The sequence below is a fragment of the Colobus angolensis genome, unplaced genomic scaffold (assembly GCF_000951035.1).
Source record: "Colobus angolensis palliatus isolate OR3802 unplaced genomic scaffold, Cang.pa_1.0 Scaffold53, whole genome shotgun sequence".
Classification (NCBI taxonomy): domain Eukaryota; kingdom Metazoa; phylum Chordata; class Mammalia; order Primates; family Cercopithecidae; genus Colobus; species Colobus angolensis.
The window spans coordinates 3212312-3232810 of NW_012118821.1; the positions used below are offsets into that span (position 1 = coordinate 3212312).

The following is a 20499-nucleotide window of genomic DNA, read 5'->3' on the forward strand; positions in this document are numbered from 1 at the left end:
GCAAACAAAACCAAACCCTGAACGCCGGCAGAGCAGCCCCACAGCACGGCTGGCGGGTTCTCCAGACCTGAGGGCAGCCCCGGGACACAGTCGGTCGGGACTTCCTGTCTCGGGAGCTGGCAGGACGACCAGGGTCATGACACCCAGACACTATGACAATGCCCTGCCTTGCCCTCATCCACACGTCCTTCTCAAAGTTCTAGGCCCCTCATTCCCCCCACAAATCCCCAAACAGAAGCACCAAAGGTCATGCGATTTGCCCAGAAAGACCTGGCCAGTTTAGGGCAAGAGCTGAGATGGCTGTGGGGCCTCGGGGCGTGGGGGTGGTTCTCTGCATCTCTGAGCTGCAGTTTCCTGACCTGTCTTAGGGGTGCTAGGTGGGCTGCCCCCCATGCCCAGTCTTCCCTGCTCTTTCTGCTGAGCTGGGTCCAGTCCCCACACATGGGCAGGACCCCACGGCACAGCAGGAGTCACCCACTTCCATCCTCAGTCCTCACCCGCCCCGGACCAGTCGGCCTCTGGGAGTGACTTACCAGAGACCAGGTGGAGTCCGAGAGGGAGTGGGTCAGAACCTCCGGGGAGTGTTTCCGCGTCCTGACCGGGCCGCTAGACCATGCCCCTGGAAGAGAAGAGCGACAGACAGGTCACGCGGGCTGTGACGACCCGGCCCGGACCCCGTGCCCCTCCCTCTGGTTGCTTCTGTGGTGCCTGCTGGGGGATCACAGCTTTTGCAAGTGCCATGCTAAATACAGAAACCCCTGGCTCCCGGCCTCCGGCCAGCTGCCGTGGGCAGGGGCACATGCTCAAGGCCACTGTACACCAGTGGGAGGGAAGCCCACGACAACATTGACAGAAGCCCCAAGGTGAGATGCTGGCCACCCTTCGAGTGAGGTCGCCAGTTACTACAAAACTGGCATGGAAACTAAGCGTGGCTGGGACCTCTGTGGTCCACAAACTCATTCGAATCCCAACAGCATTGTCACTTGGGGCCATCACAGATGCGCAGCCTCCATCCTCACCCAGCACTCTGTACCCTGCACCCAGGGCCATTACGAGGGTTCAGTGGAATCATGCACACGCAGGCCTGGCACCCACTGCTGCCCTCTTCACGATCCCTCCAGCCTCCACGGTTTCTTGCCTGGCATACCTGGGTTGGCGCCTCATCACCCAACCTCCTCCTTGAGGCCCATATTGCCCCCAGCATGCCTCCTAGGCCCCGCGCAGGGCACACACTAGGTGCTCAGGAAAAGGTCAGGACGCGTCACCTGACATTCAGCCAGAAGCTCACAAAACCACCCAGAGACTGAGAAGGGAAATTTGCGCTGCCAGTGTCCAGGTGCCCAGCCACTCCCACCCTCAATCCTCACAGCCAGCTCTGGCACAAGCGTTCCAAGCACCCTTCATGTAGCGTGAACTCAGGACGGGCCCACCTCCCTCTTCTCTGCCTGCTCCCCAGGCACGGATTGGTGACCCCTCCTCTGTGAACCTGCAGCCTCTGGTACCTATGTGTATTACCAGTGTGGAGGCCGACAGCTCCATACAACCAGGCTCCTTGCTAAAGGCTGTCTATGCATCTGTACTCATTATCCAATGTAATCCACACAGCAGCCCTGGGAGACCGGGAAAAATGGAGGCTTATAGGAGCTAATTACCTGCAAGATCATGTGTCTTCTAAGGGGCAGAGCCAGGATGGAATCCCGACAGTCGCTTCACCTGACAGCCCATTTCTCTTCCGTATCTACCGCACGCTCCCTGATTACTTTCTCCCAGTACAAGGTTCTCTCCCTCATAGCAATGATCCCGCTTTACAAACACCCACTAGACCAAGTGGCTTGTTCACCCTAGAACACCCAGCCTCAGCACAGTGCTGCGTGCCAGCAGGGCTCCCCTCGCTCCTGCATGATGGGGGCGCTGCACCTCTCCCCTCCTTCCACCTCCCACCAACCCACCCCACTGACTGTGAGCTCCACAAGGTCAGGAAATCGTCCGTTTCATGTCTGTGCATGCAGAGCCTGGACACAGCAGGCGCTCAATAAATAATGGTTGACAAATGAATGCTCCCAAGATGCATCACATGTGATTGGAAATAGGGTGTATCTTGCTCAGAGTTAAATTTCTACCATTTCCCAAATATAGAATTTTGTAGGCCAATTATGGAATGTATGTAAACTCACTGCTAGAATTCAAGACCTGACAAAGTCATGCATCTTCCCACCAGAAATTCTCACTGCAAGGTCACTATGCTTTTAAGATAGTTGTGTGTGTGTGTGTGTGTGTGTGTGTGTGTGTGTGTGTTTTAAAGATAGATTTTAGGTTGGACCCCATGGTTCACGCCTGTAATCCCAGCACTCTGGGAAGCTGAGGCAGGTGGATTGCTTGACTCCAGGAGTTCGAGACCACCCTGGGCAACATCACGAAATGCCATCTCTACTAAAAATACAAAAAATTAGCGTGTATGGTGGTGCACGCCTGTAGTCCCAGCTACATGGGAGGCTGAGGTTGGAAGATCACCTGGGCCTGGAAGGCAGAGGTTGCAGTGAGCCGAGATCGCACCACTGCACTCCAGCTTGGGTGACAGAGTGAAATGTTGTCTCAAAAAAATAAAATAAAATAAAAGATTTTAATTTTTAGGTCTTCCCAACAAAATTGAGCAGAAAGTTCCCATATACCCTTTGCACCATTCCCGGCCACAGCCTTTTCCACGATCCACATCCCCTGCCAGAGTGGGTCATTTGTTACAACTGAGGGACCTGCATTGACCATCATCACCTCCTAGGTCCACAGCTCACGTTAGGGTTCACTCTTGGTGTGGGCCACTCCGTGGGCTTTGACAAACATGTACCAATGCGTACCCACCATTACAGCATCACATAGCGCAGGCTCACTGCCCTAAAGCTCCTCTGTGCTCTCCGCCTTGCTCCATATTTTCCCATGGCGTTTTCAAATCGATGATCTCAGCCAATTTATCCAACAGCTCCGTGGGCTTTGACAAACATGTACCAATGCGTACCCACCATTACAGCATCACATAGCGCAGGCTCACTGCCCTAAAGCTCCTCTCTGCTCTCCGCCTTGCTCCATATTTTCCCATGGCGTTTTCAAATCGATGATCTCAGCCAATTTATCCAACAGCTCCGTGCGCTCTGCTCTGACACTCAGAGAAATCAAGACCTGGACAGGGTCAAGAGCTCTCCATGAGGAGAAACCCCGTAATGGAGCCAGCAGCAGAATGTACCAGTTCCTCATTTCATCATCCTCCTCCGACCGGCCGCAGCAGAGAGCTCATTCTCAACCGTTTATGGAGAAGGAAAGAGACTGCAGGACACCAGCCCAGGTCACACTCAGCTAAGTGGGGGGTGGGGTACCCCAAACACAAATCCCCAAACCCATGCTCTGTTCTTTTCAGCTGCTCTGGTTAATTAAAAGGTTTTTTTTTTTCATTTGTTTGCTTTTCGGGAGACAGGGTTGTCATCCAGGCTGGAGTGCACAATCAAAGCTCACTGCAGCCTCGACCTCCCAGGCTCAAACAATCCTCCAGCCTCAGCCTCCCAAGTAACTGGGACTACAGATGCATCCCAATCTATTTTTTTTTTTTTTTTCATTTTTAGTAGAGATGAAATCTTACTACATTTTCCAGGCTGGTCTCAAATTCCTGAGCTCAAGCCATCTGCCTGCCTTGGCCTCCCTAAGTACTGGGATTACAGGTGTGAGCCACCATGCCCGGCCTAACGGGGATTTTTAAGAGGCCATGGAATGCAGTGAGTAAGCACCCTCCTGGGCCTCTGCATGCCCCCAGCTGGAGCAGGTGAGCGCAAATCTGCCGGCACGCTCAGCAAGCACAGCCAGTCACCACACTGAGGTCCCTCACTGTCTGGCTGCAAAGTCCCCACTGTCTCCAGCCTCCTGGGAGCAGCCCTGCCTGGCCAGCACTCTCAGTGACCAGCTCCACAGAGGCATCTTCCCTCTGCCCCACCGACAGCCAGGCCAGCTGACGGGGAAATGCTGAATGGTGGGAGGGTGGAGGGGAAGTGGTGGTTCCAGGTTGGCCTGTGCCTTGGGCACATCCTGTGACTTCTGCCATTTCCAATTTCCCCATCTGCAACAAAGTGGGTGAGTTGGACTCCGCAGAGCAGGCCCAGCCAGCTCTGACACCAGGCTTCCTAGCAGGAGGGGGGGTCTGCTCTTCCAGAGACCTGGAAGGCACTGGCTCCCAGGCTGCTTGGGAACACTCCATTAACTCGAATTGCAAATTTCCTCCTGGCTCTATCTCTAAGCCACAGGGGCTCCCTGGCCACCAGCTTCCCAGTGACAGATAGAGATTACAGTCATTGCTCGAGACAGAATCAAGTAGCAGAAGTCATTACGCAGAAATAATTATGTTGAGTTATGTCTGGTTGCTCTTGATTTCCGTCTAGTGATTGTCTTACAAATTGCCATGCCTCTTCCTCTAGAAAAGCAAAATGCAGAGGCCTGGGTAATTCATACAGACCTGCTGGGCACAGATCTACTGCTCCAAATTCCTGCCAGCTGGGGTGCTGCACCCTAGGGTGGGGTGCTCTGTGCTGCCCTTTGGCTGAGCGCTTGGGAGAGAGGATGTTAGAAGACGAAAGCCCCGAGGGGACATCCGAACTCCCCAACTGGGAGTCAGAGCCCTTTACGCACACACTTTTCCTGGGGTCCTTCCGACCCTACCTCCCCCAGGCCTTTGTTCATGTCAGGCCTTAGGCCCCTCTCTGAGTCTCTGGAGAAAGGCTGCGGGAGGCGGCAAGGTCAGGGCTGCATGGCTGGACTGTCTGGAATCAAAACCTGGCTGAACTATTTCCTATTTCCTAGCAGTGTGACCTTGACCTGTTATCTGACCTCTCCCTGCATCCATTTCCCCATTTGTAAAATGGAGATGACAATAGTACTACCTAGCTCATCAAGTTTTTGTAAAGATTAAATGAGCTAATGCACAATAAATGCTTGCTACATAGAAAGAACTCAAAAAACGTCAACTGTGACTGAAAGAGCAGGGAGAGGCCTGCAAAATCTAAGCCAAGTAGAAAGACACGAACTACCAGAACCGTCTCAAGAAAGAGACAATTTGAAAGACTTAGAACAAGTGAAGAGATTGAATTAGTAATCGAAACACTATCCACAAAGAAAAAAGCCCTGGCCAAATAGCTTCACTACTGAACTCTACAAACAGTTAAGGAATACCAATTCTCGGCCAGGTGTGGTGGCTCACACCTGCAACCCCAGCCCTAACGGAGGCCAAGGTGGGAGGATCGCTTGAGCCCAGCACTGAGAGACCAGCTTGGGCAACACAGTGAGACCTCATTGCTACTAACTAAATAAATTAACTAGGCATGGTGGTGCATGCGTGTAGTCTCAGCTACTCAGGAGGCTGGGGCAGAAGGATCACTTGAGCCCAGGAGTTCAAGGCTTCAGTGAGCTGTGGTCATGCCACTGCACTCCCGCCTGAGGGATAGATCGAGACCATGTCTTAAGAAACAACAACAGGCCGGGCGCGGTGGCTCAAGCCTGTAATCCCAGCACTTTGGGAGGCCGAGATGGGTGGATCACGAGGTCAGGAGATCGAGACCATCCTGAGCTACACGGTGAAACCCCGTCTCTACTAAAAAATACAAAAACTAGCCAGGCGAGATGGCGGGCGCCTGTAGTCCCAGCTACTCGGGAGGCTGAGGCAGGAGAATGGCGTAAACCTGGGAGGCGGAGCTTGCAGTGAGCCCAGATCGCGCCACTGCACTCCAGCCTGGGCGACAGAGCTAGACTCCATCTCCAAAAAAAAAAAAAAAAAAAAAAAAAAAAAAAAAAAAAAAGAAACAACAACAAAACCTCAAAAATATAATGAAAGACGCCAGACACAAAAGGACAAATGTGGTATGATTCCATCTATGTAAAATGTCCAGGACAGAGACAGAAAGTAGATTCGTAGTTTCTTGGGGCTGGCGGAAGAGGGGATGGGGAAAGAGGGGTTAGCCGGTAGAGGGCACAGATTTCCTTTCGGAGTGATGAAAGCACTCTGAAGTTGACTGTGGTGATAGTTGCACATACATGAGAATATACTAAAAATCACTAAATTGTATACTTTACATTGTATACTTTAAATGGGTAAATGGTAGGGTATGTGAATTACATTTCCACAAAGCTGATTTTTTTAAAAAATAAATAAATAAAAAGGAATCCAAGTCAATATCCTCCTACTCCTCTATGCCAGCAGGCAGGAGAGCACAGAGCAGTCACAAGAGCGAGGGGACAGAGTGTAGAGCTTTCCGGCCTCGCAAGCCAGGGGACATAACAGGTCTTAGTGCTTGTCACCCCTTACAGAGACGAAGGGATGGACAAGTACCAACTCAGCTGACCACAAACCCCCATGGCAGCCTCAAATCCAGGACTGGGCCCCGAGGAAGGTGCTGAAGCTGAGCTATAAAACTGCCTTGGAGAACTCCCCAGCAGGCACTGCAAACCCAGGCCGAGTGCCCACCATGTGTGCTAGGTACAGGGACGGGGTCCCCACCTTTGAGAAGGCCATGGCCCACTGGGGTTCAAGCAGATGAGTGCTGGGCATCGGGTGGGCAGTCACACATAAGCTCTTAAGATCTCTCTGCCTTCAAGAAGGTGATCCAGTCCACTGAAGGCGGTGCCGGACCCCAGGCCCTCAGGAATATTCATGTTCTGTAAGGAGTTTCCACTGGAGGAACTCTCAGCTCAACTCCAGAAATAGCCCAGGCTGCCACCCTGGGCATTACAGGTCACAGTGTAAGCAGGTTATGGTTCCGGGGCCGTTTCTGGGGTCAGTCCCTCCCTCTTGGCCCAGTCCTGGAGCAGTGCGGAGGTTCGGTGCCCATTTCACTTGCTGGCTGGTCTTTGGGAAAGGGTGCTGGAAGAGCTTCTTCCTCCGAGTACCCAACCTCTTGCCCAGGCGCAGGCTTCACGTGCTCACTGGGACCTGCAGAAAATCGGAAATGGCCTTTCCTGCTTGCTCACAGCACGCAAATGTGTGCTCAAGAGATGACAAATTATTTTAATATATTCCGAAATCCAACATAATTACAAAGCAAAGTCCCTTAGGGAGAAAAAATTATAATGGGGTCTGAAGTCGAAGACGGATGGTTTTGGATTATGACTATTTCAGAGGTGACTGTGGTTTTCAGATGACTAATTCCACTGTGGCCCCCAGGTGATAAGCACAGTTGCTCCAAGAATGCTGTCAACAGACGTTTTGCAGTGACTTCTCTTCATAGAGGCATTTTCTTCCATTGTTCAATTCAAGAAACTGAGTTACAGAGAAGCCTACGTGCCCTGCAGAGACCACCAGGGTGGGCTGTGGTCTCAGACCAGACCCAGAGCACAGGGTGAAAGCCAACACGTCCACATGAGACCATCCAGGTTGCAAGCTTCACACAGGTGAAGGTCTGGAGAGAGCACCCAACACCTGAGCCACGAGTGGTCGTGACTAGTGCCCAGCACCAAATCCCTGTTCCTGGGGCACCGGGCACCGGCTGGCAGGGATCCCTGACTTCCAGAAAATGTGTAATGTCTTACTGTAGGCTTCTGCTGCCACTCCCACCACCAGGGCATTTGAGCTTTTGTCATGTAATAAAAGGAATCTACTATCTATGACCACTTTGAAACACTGGCATATTTACGAAAGGTGTCCACACCTATGCCCCGTGAAGCAGCAGTTCACCTCCTTCATGTATGTCCAACAGAAAGAGGGACACATGTCCACCAAAAGCACGTGCAGGAACACTCAGAGCTGCATAACTTGCCCAGCCCCACCCTGGAAACGATCCAAGCATCCATGTACATTCCATGGGCAAAGAAACTGGAGTGTAGTCACACGGAGCCCCATAAAGCAATGAGAATGAATCTCATGCCCCACACAACAGATGCATCTCACAACCGCAGGGATGAGTGAAGAAGCCAGACACAAATGCTTCCTTACATACTGTGTCTTCGTCCAGGCCGCTCTAACAAATTACCATAGACTGGGTGGCTTCACCCAGAGTAAATGACAGACATTTACCTCTTACAGTTCTGGGGGCTGGAAGTCCAGGATCAAGGTGCCAGCACAGTCAGATTCTGGGGAGGGCTCTCTTCCTGGTATACGGATGGCTCCTGATAATGCAGGGCAGGTGAGCCCCAAAATGGGACTTAGCCCAGGAGGGTTCTTGGCTTCACCCAGGAAATAATTCAAGGGTGAGCTGGTGGTGTTAGCAACTTTTACTGAAGCAGCCGTGGACAGCGGCAGCAGAGGGACTGTTCCCTGTGGGGCAGGGCTACCCCACAGGCAGTGTGCCCAGAGCAGCAGCTTGGAGGCAGCACTGCAGATTTATTTCCACTTTTAATTACATGCAAATTAGGGGATGGATTATGCAGAAATTTCTAGGAAAAGGGTGGTAATTTCCAGGTCATCAGATGATTGCCAAGGAAAGGAGCAGTAATTTCCGGTTATTGCCATGGCAGTGGCAAACTGACATGGCACACTGGTGGGCACGTCTTAGGGAAGGCTGTTTCTACCCTGGCCCTGTTTTAGCTAGTCTGCAATTTGGTCCGGTGTCTATGTCCTGCCTCTGGAGTCGAGTCCCACCTCCTACCTCACCTTCTCGTTATATACTTGCCTGGTAGACAGCAGAGGCGGGTCTGGCTCGCGTCCTCTTCCTATAAGGGCACTAATGACCAAATTACCTCCCAAAGGTAATTTGGGAGGCGAGAACATCCTACTTGGAGTGAGGGTCTCAGCACAGTAATTTGGGGGCACACACACAACGGGTCCACAGTACACACCAAGATGCTGCAGCAACCTGGACTCCTAAACACCGACGAGGTACTCACAGCCGCTGCTGGTGACAAAGACAGGGCTTCCCAGTAACAGACGAGGTCAGAGGGGAGTGGGGCTTGGGAACTGGGGATGGAGTTTATATTTTATTTTAAGCACAATTGTTGTAGGAGAACTTTGAAAACCAGACAGTGCTACAAAAATACCAGGCAGCAGGGACAGAAATCGTAGGAGTCCCCAGACCTGGGGGCAGTAGAGGCAGAAGGGAGACCGTGAGACCTGCAGTCCTCTCCCAGCGATGGGAGTGGGGTGGGGACAGGTCGCCTCTAAACATGCTGTGTTGTCTTGAGACTGAAACTTGTTTGTTCACTCATGACCTTCCATAAGCAGGAAGGAAAATAAAACAGCTCGATGCTCACTAACAGAATTCTGGAACCTCCCGAGCCCAGTCACTGCCACCCTCACCATGGCTCCCAGACACCACTGACCTTCTTCTCAGGCAGCGTCAGAGCTGCTGAGGCACCTCCTGTTCTGGAAAGAGGAAGATAAAACAAACCTTTGCCAACATCGGGAACAGTGAGGCAGTCATAGGGGAAATGCCGATGGCCCCAGGGAGGCGGGAAGAATAAATCTCCCAATCCAGCCCTTTCTATTTGGGGAGCCTCCTGCCCTCAGACACGCCAACTGTCTGCTCTCTCTCAGCCAGACAACGAGCCTCTGACCTACTCAGGAGACCTTAGAACCCTAGGCCAGAAGCCTCCAATTGTCCTCTGGGGTCCAAGGGTCCCATGGGGGTCCTGCGAGTGCAGGGAAGAAAAGCATCCAGGCCTCCCTCCACCCCTGCATGGCCATTCACCTGCCAAACACATAGACCTCCACCTGTGATTTCACTGGCAAGAAAAATGGTCAACTGCAAAGAAGGAGAAAAGAAAGAAAGAAAAGAAAACCATCCATCTTGCCCAACCCTTCCATTGTGCAGTTGAGCAAACAGGGCCTGAGAAGCATGGTCTTACTTACGCGCCCAGGGCCAGGTATGGCCAGCTACCACTCCAGGTGCTGTCATTTGCTGGGCAGAGATGCAAAGATTCAGGCATTGGAAGAAGTGTCCCTTGCAGGTGTTCAGACCACAAGTCACCTTTCAGCTGTTGGTCAGTGTCACATGAGTCGGGGCCCAAGCCTCTCTGAGTACCACTGTTAAACTTTCTAAAGTTGTGTTCATAATGATACCAGAAGAGCAAGATGAAGGACTGACAGGAACACAGTTTGGAACCAGGGTCAGTATCGCCTGCTTACCAGCATGGGGCCACACTGTCCCTGGTGAGGCTGTCCCTATGCCCACCTGGATGGCTCAGAAACAGCAGGTACCCAGAGCACCAGGAATGCTGTGGGGGTGACAGGGTGGGGGATACACCGAGCGCCTCTCCATGTGGATATGCCCCACAGCAGGCTGGAGCCAGACTCCAGTGTGCCACCGCGTGGCCCTGGGCCAGTCACCCCTCCTCCAGGACTGCTTCCTCTGTGGGACTGCTTCCTCCACGGTACCGTGGGCATCCCACCGCTCCTCCATGCCCTCTCTGAGGAGGCCGTGAGGCTGGCACAAGGAGGTGGATTCACACAGGGCCACTCTTTGGACTTATGGTCCTTAACGCAGAAGGCTGAATGTGGCATTTACAGGTCCCCCTCAGGGGCCCTTGATGGCCACACCATGTCCCACCTGCTCCTCATGGGTGCTGGACAGGTACAGACCATCCCCCCATCTGCAGATGGGAAACAGGCTCCGAGCCACTTGCCCCGGGCGACACAGCCACCAGCACTGCACCAGAAACCACACTCGGGCCCGCCTGGCCTGCAAGCCCCACTTCTCCCACTGGCCACTCCCCGGGCACTGCGCTCTGCCTTCTAGGGAGGCCAGAGACCAAACCTCACCCAAAGAGCAATAAGGGAGTGAGGAAAACAGCCCCAGTGAGTCATTGCAGTGAAATTAAGCAATGCCATGCAAGGCAGTGCAGGGGGAGGGTGGGGCCTGAGGTGGGTCCGTGGAGAGGTGGAAGGGGTCCAGGCAGCGGCACTGGCCGGGGGAGGGGCGGTGCTCCAGCTGGCCATCTGCAACGTGGTCTCCTCCACCATGCTCCAATGCCCTCGTCACTGACAACACCCTCTTGCAGCTCCCTCAGCCTGCAGACCTTTGTGGTTTGGCATTCAAAGGCCCTGACACCCACCTGAGGCCTCAATCTCACCCAGTGGGCAGATTAAAGATGCCAAAAATCCTGAGACTCTCCCACGCTGCCATCTCACAGCCCTCCCCCGCCCCCTCACTCCCAGAGCCCTGGGCCACCTGGGAGGGCCTACCTGTAACCTGGGGCGGGGTCTTGCTCCCCACATCAAAACCCCTGCCCTGCCCGGGCAGACTCTCAATAAAAAGCCCCTGCCCTGCCCGGGCAGACTCTCAATAAACACGTAAATGATTTCACAGACCCACTCAGTGCTGAAACAACAAAAGAATAAACAGTAAATGAATGAGTCAGTGAGTAGGCAGCTCAGAGCATGGAGCCATGCAAGAGAGGCCAGGGAGGAAGGACCAAGCCCATTCACGGAGGGCTTTGGATATTGAATTCAGGCTGCATTTGGCAACAGGGAGCCATGGTGGGCTCTTGAGCAATGGACCCAGAGGATCAACACGGTGGCCCGGGCAGGATGGAAGGCATGTGTCGAAACTGACGTCAGGGAGGCCCTGAGGAGGTGAAGGAGCAACCTAGGTTGGGCAGCGGCTGGCCCATGTGAAAGTCTGAGACGTTCAAGAGCGACTGTGACGTTATGTGGCTCAGCTTGTTGCATGCAAGTCCTGCTGTGTTATCGACATTAATATCCTAATTGCCAGACCACTCTAAAACCCACGGCCAGCACATGCTCAGTGGCCAGGCTTCCCAAACAGGCAGAGCAGGAAGAAAAGCCCCCAGTGTGGAGAGGCTCTGGACACGCCTGACACGAGGCCGACAAATCAGCAGCCTGGAACCAGGCATCCAGGGCAGTGGGGGATTAAGCCAAATTCTCCTGCTGGAACCACTTAATCAGGAGCCTACAGAACATGCGGGAGCTCGGCTGCAGTGTCTATGGTGAAGGAATAAGTCATCTGAAAACAGAAATAAATTATTCATTCCCCACAAATGAGCAGCCTCTGGGTTCCCACAGCAGCCATTGCGCCACAAACATCCAAAAGGTTCGGCAAATCCTATTAGTGACGCCACTCAGCCAAGCAAACACCAGATTCTGCCATCACCCATGTAGACAGCTCGCCTTGATCTCCTCTACAGCTTCTCATTCTGCAACTGCAAATCAAATCAGCCCAGCACATTGGATGAAAAAATCACAGCCCAGCCCGGCCTCAGAGAGAAGCAGCAAGTGTCTGCACCCAAGGAACTTGGATCACTAAGCCTCCCTGCCAGGGAAGCAAGCTTGGAGCAGGTGCTTGCTAGAATGCAGGTTCCTGGACCCTGTCCCACACAGCCTCCGGGGGTTCAGCCCTGGACACTGCATTCCCGACAAGTGACCGGGAGCAGAAGTCACCAGTAGGAAGCACTGGGGTCCTAGAGTCACCCAGGGATGTAAGCACAACAGGCCAGCCTCACACCACTGGGTGGCCTTGGTCAGATTCTCAGTCTCTCCAGGCCCAGAGTCTGGGAGGGGCTGATGGGAAGACAGCAAGGACCACCACACAGCTGCTCACGCACAAGTGCACTCAGCGGACGCCACTCACAGTGGGGTCTTCCTGTCACCTCTATCTTTTTTTCTTTTTTTGAGATGGAGTCTTGCTCTATCGCCAGGCTGGAGTGCAGTGGCGCGATCTCGGCTCACTGCAACCTTCGCCTGCCAGGTTCAATCGATTTTTCTGCCTCAACCTCACGGGTAGCTGGGATTACAGGTGCGCGCCACCATGCCCAGTTAATTTTTGTATTTTTAATAGAGACGGGGTTTCACCATGTTGGCCAGGGTGGTCTTGATCTCGACCTTGTGATCCGCCCGCCTCGGCCTCCCAGTGTTAGGATTACAGGCATGAGCCACCGCGCCCGACCTGTCGCGTCTATCTTTATTTTCCTATCTTTGATTTCAGTCTGCTCAGCTCACTTTACAATCAGAAAGAGAAGTCTTGAGGCTTTTCTTTAAAAGTGCCAGCCCCGGCTGCCACTGCACTGTTTGCTCTGCCTAGAACACTCCCTAACTCCCCAGTGAACTGTTCTTCCTTCAGACCCCAGCTCAGGGTCCCTCCCTAGGGAAGCCCCTGAAACTCCCGGCCGCTGGCTTTTATAGCACTGAGCACCTCCCCTTCATCCCACTCTGCCACTGAGATTCCACTTTTCTGGGATTTGCAGATTAGCATCTGGAGCCCCACGGGGGAGGGGGCCTTGCCCCAGCGCCCAGCACAGCACCTGGCACCAAGCAAGCATGGCAGTTTGTGGAGGACAGTAGTGAGTGTGAGCAAGGGGACACCAGAGATGGTAGCCTGGGCTCCCCTCTCTCCCCCGGGTAGGTGCCCAAAACCCTTCCCTCCAGACACTCATCCCACGGGGCTGTGTGGAGGCAGTTCTCTCCCTCCACCCCTCTGCCCCCACAAGGGGAATTTTGCAAGAACACCCCTGGCAGCCCCCATCCCACTCCTAGAGAGGGAAGCGGCTTATCTGATATGACTGAAGAAAGAAATGACTTTCCAGCCAGGCTGCCATCTCCCCAACCCTGTCCCCACCCTGAGGCCGGAGGTCTGGGGTTGTTCTGTTGTCTGCCTAGGATTGGGAAGTTTATTTTAAAGGGTGGGGCAAGTATTAGGATGCTGATTCTTGGCATGGAGCAAGCTTGCCAATCCAGAGCCACCAGCAAAAGGTGTGTGTGTGTGTGTGTGTGTGTACATGTGTGTATGCATGTGTAATTATATATATACGCATATAATTTAGTGACTTCAACCTAAGCGATTTTCCCGGGGACATTTGGCAATGTCTGGAGACATTTTTGGTTATTACAACTGGGGAGTCGAGGGGACTCGCCTACTAGCATCTTACGGGTAGGGCCAAGGATACTGCTAAATGCCCCACAATGCACAGGACAGCCCCCTCTTCCCCGCACACACCAAAGAATTATGCTGCTCCAAATGTCAACGGTGCTGAGGTGAGGAGACTCGACAAATATATTCCCCTATTGGTCACCCCTTAGATTTACCTTTTTTTCTTTTTCCAGAAAGGGTCTCACTCAGGTCTGGGCGTGGTGGCTCATACTTGTAATCCCAGCACTTTGGCAGGCCGAAGTGGGTGGATCACTTGAGGTCAGGAGTTTGAGACCAGCCTGGCCAACATGGTGAAACCCTGTCTCTACTAAAAATACAAAAATTAGCTGGGTGTGGTGGCGGGTGCCTATAATCCCAGCTACTTCGCAGGCTGAGGCAGGAGAGTTGCTTGAACTTGGGAGGTGGAGGTTGCAGTGAGCCGAGATAGCGCCACTGCACTCCAGCCTGGGCGACAGAGCAAGATGTGGCCTCAAAAAAAAGGGGGGTGGGTCTCAGTCTGTCACCCAGGCTGGAACATAGTGGCACGATCTTGGCTCACTGCAGCCTCGACCTCTTGGGCTCAAATGATCCTCCTACCTCAGCCTCCTGAGTAGCTGGGACCACAGGCACACGACACCATGCCAGGCTAATTTTGTTTACTTTTTGTAGAGACAAGGTCTTAATGCATTGCCCAGGCTAGTCAGGAACTCCTGTGCTCAAGTGATCCTCCTGCCTCAGCCTCCCAAAGTGCTGGGATGACAGACATGAGCCACTGCAGCCCGGCCAGATTCACCTTTTGACTAGTTGCAGGCTCTAGTGGTAAGGGGTGTGCGGATTAAACCACGCCTCATTCCCAGAGGAGTCAAAGGTGCTGCAGGTGCTGTACACCCCTGCCCTGGAAAGCAGTGCACAAGTGAGCCACCACTCCTCTCCTGTTCTTAGACAGGAAGGAGCTCGAGGAAACGCAGCTTCGAGTGCTCAGGAAAAGGGCTGAGTGCCCTGTGGTGTGGCTGGGCAGAAACAGGAAGGTGTGCAGCCTTCATGGCTGGTTTGCTGTGGAGAGCACACTCCCACACTCAGCGGCTGCAGCCGGGCCAGGGAGGTCTCCACTGGTCCCGCACGGGAGCAGGGAGCGAGTGGTGCATGCGGCTTCTCGTCCAGAACCCGACAGAGCTATTTTGTTCCTGCCTCTACTCTAGCTGACTTGCTTGGGATGCGTGGCCCTCCATGCAGTGCTTTGCATGTGGCCATTTCTTTTCTTTTCTTTTCTTTTTTTTAATTAATGAACTTTATTTTTTAGAACCGTTTGGTTCACAGCAAAATTGCATGAAAAGCAGAGTTCTCTACATACCTCCTGCCCTCCCTACGACCAGGGTGGCTGTTTGTTACAACTGATGAACCCGCCTTGCCTCTTCACACGTCATTATCACCTAAGTTCCCAGGCGACAGTAGGACTCGCTGCTGGTGCTGTATATTCTATGGGTTTGACAACTGTGCAATGACATGGCTCCATCACTACAGGATCCTACAGAGCAGTTTCACTGCCTTAAAAACGTTCTGTGTTCTGCCTGTTCCTCCCTCCCTGCTAACCCCTAGGAACCACTGATCTTTTTATTATCTCCATAGCTTTGCCTTTCCCAGGATATCACAGAGTTGCAATCCTCCATAGGCGTAGCCTTTTCAGATTGGCTTCTCTCACCTACTCATATGCAGATGAGTTCCCCCATATCTTTTCATGGCTTGCTAGCTCATTTCTTCTTAGTGCTGTGGAATAATATTCCATTGTCTGGATGCACCACAGCTAATTTATCCATTCACCCACTGAAGGACACCTTCGCTGCCTCCAAGTTCCGGCTGTTATGAATAATTATGAATAAAGCTGCTATAAACACCCATGTGCAGGTTTCTGTGTGGACATAAGTTTTTTTAACTCCTCTGGGTAAATATCAAGGAGCACGATTGTTAGATCACAGGGTAAAAGTGTGTTTAGCTTTCTAAGGATCTGTCAAACTGTCTTCCAAGGTGGCTGTCCTGTTTTGTGTTCCCACCAGCAGTGAGTGAGGGTTCCTGTGGCTTCACGTCCTCCCTCACGTTTGGTGCTGAGTGTCCCTGGATTTGGGCCATTCTCATCGGTGTTTGCTTTGATTTACAATACCCTGACAGCCATTTGTTTTTAAGCCATATTGACTTTAAGATCACACAGGACCAATCTTTACTGTGAACCAAAGTTCAAAATGTCCCATCAGGGATCCCAAATGACATTATGTTCTGGTGGCACAGAGAACCTGGGCAGGAGGTGATATAAAGGGAGGATACCCCAAGTTGCCCAGAAGACAGGCTGACAAACACTGTCCCTATAGTCCTGCCTGATGTGACAGCGCCCAGTCTACACAGGACATGAACATCTCCACGCAGTGCACATTACAGTTCAGAAGGAGCATCACATCCACTTTGTCACTTAATGCCTGGAAACCCAGACCTGAGGCGGGAGGAGACTTGCTGGAGCCACACAGCGGGAAGGGAGCCTCAAGGTCCTTGTGCGGAATGTCGGCTGGGGCTCAGCAGACCCACGTGTCTATTGTTCAAAGCAAAACATGACATCCTTGCAGAATCCTTTAAGGAGCTCAGATGCCTCCTCGGTTAGACTAAAGGCCTATCCAGTATATGACAGATACATGCATCTGCTGGGTAGTGAGCACCTCAGGGGCACCTGGACACCTCAGACCGGGCCATCAGGCATCCTGGGGCCCCACTCTGCCCACCAGCCCCCATGAGAACTCAGGGGCTGCCTCCACCCTGCACATCCAGAGGACCCAGGCCATCAAGATCTGCAGCGGAGCGGTTCCCACACTCGAACTTTCTCATCAGGGTGGTGGGCTGGTCTTCATGCTGCAACAGAAGTCTCATTTAGGGACTCTTTCACTCATTCAAAACATTCTTAATTGGACTCCTTCTATGTGCCAGGTACCGTCCTAAGTGTTACAGATGCAACAGAGAACAAGAGCGATTCCTGTTTTCAAGGAACCCGCAGTGTGATACGTGCCCAGGAGACTTCGTGGCCAATGACGTGTGCCATAGGTGAGTGAGTGCAGGATGCCAGGGGAGTCTGAAGAAGGGCCTCCAGCCCCATCTGGAATCTGGGAAGGCTTCCCAGAGGACGTGACATCTAAACAGAGAATTGAAGAGTGAATAATAGTCACGCAGAGAGAGAGAAAATGGGGAGGGGTGGGCTGTAGGGAGCAACCCTGCTACGGACTTTACAAGAAGCTCCTACGCCCAGTCAGTAGCCGCCCAGCCCTGCAGAAAGGTGGCCCTCTGTGGACACGCCATGGAGGCCATTGGGTGGTGACAGTCAGCACCCCCAGCTTTCTAGGCCTGAATGGGTCACAGCTGCGGAGGCCTTTGGCCCAGAGCCAGAAGGCTTGTCCCAGCAGACTGGTCTGGCTGGAAACATCCCAATTCAACAACACAAGCAGCGCACACCCACCCACACCCCTGCCCCAGCACACCCTCCATAAATAGTCCCCGGATCTCGTGGGCCCCGGTGTGCCCACTAAGATGGGGGCTGAGCCCACAGGACATACATGTGGCTTATTTGCCAACCTGCCCATCCACTTCCTCACTACCCAGAGCACAGAAGCTGCTGTCTCCAGACCAAGCGAACCTTGCACACTCCTGACTGAGAGCTGGATTTGTTTTTCTTAATTGTAAATCTACTGTGGCCAAGGGAAAAGCCGCCCGACAATTGCACAACACGCTCAGTCTGCAGCTCTGAGCCCCAGGTACCCGTGCCATTAAATCTGTACAGAGCTTTTCTGAAGCGGTTCTAATTCCTGCCTGGCCCTCCAGGTGGACTCGGGTCAGGGAGTTCATCCTCCCTAACAAGAGGGCATGCCTGACTTTGGGGATCTTTGTCCAAAGTACCCATGGTTGGGCCACCCCTGATTCCAGCTGAGGGGGGCTGCAGTACAGCCAGCGTGGACAGACTAAGAAAGAGCCACAAGTTCCGAGCGTGCACTCAAGCCTCTCCAATCTTATTTTCTCCCAAACCTGCACTCTCATGAATGGACGACTCTAAACTTAAACCACAGTGCAAAGCTTGCCTTTAATCCTGTGAAATTTTATCTTATTTTCAGCTCATCTTTTCAAGTGACCAGAGCCTCTGGAATTTAATAGGATTCCAGTTTTGCGTCCTTAGCCAATCTGATGTACATACCAGGGCTTATAAAGCAGATGGTGGAATTGCTGGCATGGTTAAGGCAAAGCCTACTGAGAGACATCCAGTGGTCATGGTCATCCCATCACTCAAGGCCTTGGAGGCTGAGCCGTCGGACCGTCTGGGGAGCCATCTAACTGTACCACTGCTCAGCTCCCATTGCAGAAGGGTCAGCCGCAGCCATAGCTCCTGCCCATAGCCCAGCCCAGCCAACCAAGAAAAGGAGCCAGGCCTGTCCCCTTCCACGTCCGTCCACCCTCAGGAGCCCCATGGGCCACTCCCAGAAGGCATGGGTGGTGCCAGGAGGCACCACCCATGGGGTGTCACAAACACATTCCCTCCAAAGTAACTTCCACAAGCAACACCTCGCTCATCCTCACAATTTTTCCGGGAAACCAGTCGTGAGGGATATTTACAAGCAGAAAGAGGGAGGCACAGGTTTTTGGAAAGCTGCAAGGCTGGACTTCAAATGTAATCTTCGGAATCACGCACTGGCCCAGGTGGACAAATTTTTATATTTTTAGTAAAGATGGGGTTTCCCCATGTTGGCCAGACTGGTCCCAAACTCCTGACCTCAGGTGATCTGCCCATCTTGGCCTCACAAAGTGCTGGGATTACAGGCATGAGCCACTGCACTTGACCACAAATATTTTTAATGACACAGGAAATGAATGGTATGGTCTTAAGTGGAAAGAAAAAGCGGGACCTGAAACAAATACATAGCATGACTCAATTACAGTATGGGTCTGTCCGCCTCGCTGTAAATGAATACTGACGAGAAGAAATGGACCCATATGTCTGCTGTGATGATCTCTGAATTGTTTCTGTATTTTCCACATTTTCTACCATGAGGATTTAACATCTATAACCCACTCAGGTGCCCAGCAAACGGCAGCCTCTCTCCAGTCCCTCCCCAAAACATGCAGTGTGGCCACGGACTGAATGGCCGTGCCCTCTCCTCAAATGTGTACACAGACGCCCTAACCCCGAAGATGATGGTGGTAAGAGGTGGGGCCTTTGGAAAGTAATTAGGTTGCAGTGAGGTCAGGAGAGTGAGGTCCCTTGATGGTATTAGTGTCCTTGTAAGAGGAGTTAGAGACTAGAGCTTGCTCTCATTCCACAGGAGGACAGAGAAAAACGCCACCTGCAAAGTAGGAAGAGCTCTCCTCAGAACCTGACCATGTGGATGCCCTGATCTAGACCTCCCGCCTCCAGAGCTGAGTATGCGTCTGCGTTTAGGCGGCCCAGTCCATGGAGCTTTGTTATGGCAGCAGGCGAGGGCTGAGGCAAGTACCCTTCTTTATCGGGACAGGAAGTAAAACTAACAGCTGCAACCAAATCTCTCTGGCCCTGCACAAGCCTTGAAAATGTTAACTGTATGTGCAAATGAGTCCCACACTTCCCTTCAAAGCAGTCAAAAAAAAAAAAAAAAAAAACCGAAAACATGAAACCACCTTTCTCTACTTTTTCTTGGGCAAGGTAGCTGCAGAGTCCTGACTCTGGAAGACGGCAGAGAATTCAGATGCTGGCACCATCTTTACGTTCCCACCATGTCCTAAACCCCATCAAGAACCTCAAACCCAGACAAGTTACCCTAGAAGAGCCAGTGTCATCCCGTCCTCCAATGTCCAGCCTGTCTTGAGGCCACAGGACTAGAAATTACCACCTTGGTCAGTTAAGACCGTCAGTCCAAAGTCAAAACGCCTCCCCGCCTCATCCGTGCCCTCAACCAGCATCTTCGCCGCCTCCAACCGTCCTTCCTTGCACTCCCTGAAATGCCCTCCCCGTGCCTGCCCAGTCCCCTCGGTGGCCTGCCGCCCTTGAATGCCCTCTCCCGTGCGTGGCCCCCTCGGTGGCTCACCACCCTGCAGTGATTCTGGATGTCCCTTTATGTTTCTGTGTTCACTGTTCACACTGGACTCAGTTCCTCAACAGAACACCCTCATAACGCTTTGTATCTCGGTGCCCGGCCAGGGGCTGCCCTCAGAGTGGATGCTCAGCCAGGACTGCTCAGGAGGTGCCAGTGCGGGGAGGTGGGCAGGACACGGGAGCCAGGGGGAGGAGGGGGCTGCCAGGAGACAGCAGGTAGCTTCAGAGGTGGCAGGGGCCCTGTCCACAGAGGGTGGAAGAGTGTGTGCGGGCAGATAGTGCGTGAAAGGATGGGGATGGGGGTGTGGTCGTGACACTCAGATGGCAGCAGGTGGGCACAGCAGGTGCCCACGGTGAGTGAGAGTTGATGACTGCACCAGTGTCCACCGGTATCCACAGAGCTGAGAAGCTGGCAGAATGCCAGTTAAATTCGCAAGTACTGTCTAGACACCTGTCCAGGTAAAGCGCTGCTGGTGTAAAGAAATGGAAAAGTACAGTTGGGGGCCTGGCTCGGGGGCAAGGGTGTGTTTGCTGGGGCTCCGCTCAGCTGCCTGCTACCTGCCATTCGGGGCGGTACGACCTGCGTGGCAGCCTCCT

General features: G+C 52.9%; 1 protein-coding gene across 4 annotated transcripts in view; it reads right to left on the reverse strand.

Moving 5' to 3' along the window:
* HPCAL1 (hippocalcin-like 1) overlaps window positions 1-20499 on the reverse strand; it is a 120991-nt gene that overhangs the window by 27193 nt on the left and 73299 nt on the right. For 3 of the 4 annotated variants that reach the window (XM_011960913.1, XM_011960911.1, XM_011960912.1), the window contains exon 2: window positions 534-619. The gene's annotated coding sequence lies outside the window, so the exon portion shown is untranslated. The remainder of the gene's footprint in view (window positions 1-533; window positions 620-20499) is intronic. The other variant, XM_011960914.1, reaches the window with a different exon arrangement.